This window comes from Penaeus japonicus, unplaced genomic scaffold, assembly GCF_977035675.1.
Source record: "Penaeus japonicus unplaced genomic scaffold, GWHDUDI00000001_assembly GWHDUDI00000034, whole genome shotgun sequence".
NCBI classification, from domain to species: Eukaryota; Metazoa; Arthropoda; class Malacostraca; order Decapoda; family Penaeidae; genus Penaeus; species Penaeus japonicus.
Window position 1 is genome coordinate 20,150,899 of NW_028234436.1, and position 1,942 is coordinate 20,152,840.

A 1,942-nucleotide genomic window follows, 5' to 3' on the forward strand; every position below is an offset into this window, starting at 1 on the left:
TTAGCATTAGCATTATTTTTATTCTAATCCTTATTGTTTCAGTGAGAATAAATACGAATGAATAAGGATGAATGAGAGTACGGGTACATAAAAGAAGCCAAAAAGACGAACCCAAAAAGCCAAGAAATTATTTTTTTTATTTTTGCCTTCCCTGGCACCGATTCCCTTGCGACTCCTATAGCAGTGCCATATGTATCCTGGGACGTCACACATGCATATTCATCTAGTGGCCGTAACCAATGGGGGATGGGGAATGAATGAGGGTGGGGAAAGGGGGGGAAAGAGGGAGGATGGGGGGGGGAAGAGGGGGATTTAGGGTGAATAGGGGGTAGGGGGAGATGGGGGAGGTAATGTGAAAAGGATGGGGTATGAGGGAAAGGCAGAAAGTAGAGGGAGGGGGGAGGATAGGGGAGATGGTGGAAAGAAGGGGAGGGAGATGGGGGATGAGGGAAATAGGGGAAGAAGGTGGTGGTGGGGGGGGTGATGAGGAGTGAGAGGGAGGGGGTAGAAAGAGGAAGGGCAAAGAGATGCTGAGGTGATGAACTATGTATGGATGGGGATAGAAAGAGAATAATTAGGAGAATCGGATGATAAATTGAAGAGAGGACGAGAGGGGAATAAGTAGAGTAGGAGGAGAGGACAGAGAGGAAAGAGAGAAAGAGAGAGAGAGAGAGAGAGAGATGTACGGAAGGAGAAGAGCAGGAGTGGGGGTTGGGAGAGAGAGGGAGGATGAGCAGAGAGGAGAAAGAGAGAGAGTGGGACAAAGAGAGAAAAGAAGGAGAGAAAGAGAGAGGGAGAGTGAGGTCCGGGAGCATCCGGAGAGAGAGAGAGAGTTGTGAGAGAGGGGGAGGAGAAGAGGAGGAGAGTGTGCAGGGAGAGGAGAGGAGATAGGAGGGGGACTGGAGGGTGGGAGGTGAGAGTTGGAGAGAGAGATATATGAGAGAGAGAGAGAGAGAGAGAGAGAGAGAGAGAGAGAGAGAGAGAGAGAGAGAGAGATGGGGGGGGGAGACAAAGAAAAAGAAGAAGAAAAAAAGAAGATAACAACTCAAAAGAAAAGACAGTAGAGAAGGGAGAAGACCAGAGAAGAGAGGGAATGCAGAATAGGTAGAAAGATGATAAAGAGAGAGAAAATTAGAAAGATGAAGACAGCGAGGACATAAGGCTACTGTTGCTGACGAAGAAGAGTTCAGTGAAGCGGAGATGATGTTACAGCATCACATTCAGCAGCCTTACCGGGAGGAAGAAGGTGGGGGGGGGGGGTAAGAAAAGAAGGAAAAGATAAGTAGAGGAGAAAGAAGAAAAAGAGGAAGAGGTTACAGAAAATAAAGATAAGGAAGAAGAAGAAGAGGTATGTTGAGAGATCGGGGAAGAAGAAAAAGTAAGGGAAGAGACCACAACTAAAAACAAGGAGAGAGAGAGAAAGAATATATATAAATATATGTGTGTGTGTGTGTGTGTTTGTGTGTGTGTGTGTGTGTGTGTGTGTGTGTGTGTGTGTGTGTGTGTGTGTGTGTTCTTGTGTGTGTGTGTGTGTGTGTGTGTGTGTGTGTGTGTGTGTGGTTAATGTGCTGTGTGGGGTGTGTTTGTGTGTGTGTGGTGTGTATATATATATATTATATACTATATATATATATATATTTATATATATATATATATATATATATATATAATATATTAACATATATGCAATTTATATAGTATATATATATAGATATATATTATATATATATATATAATATATATATATATATATATACTTGTAATATATATATATGTATGTATGGATATTATATATATATATATTAATATATTTATATATATTATAATATATATATATTACATTTAATATATATATATATATATACATATATATTATATACATATATATATATATATATATATATATATATATATAATAATATATTTGTGTGTGTAGTGTGTG

At 39.9% G+C, this 1,942-nt stretch overlaps 1 protein-coding gene across 1 annotated transcript in view; it reads right to left on the reverse strand.

Moving 5' to 3' along the window:
* The window catches only part of sei (potassium voltage-gated channel seizure), a gene marked incomplete in the record, with an annotated part of 926,852 nt that overhangs the window by 721,427 nt on the left and 203,483 nt on the right, over positions 1–1,942 (reverse strand).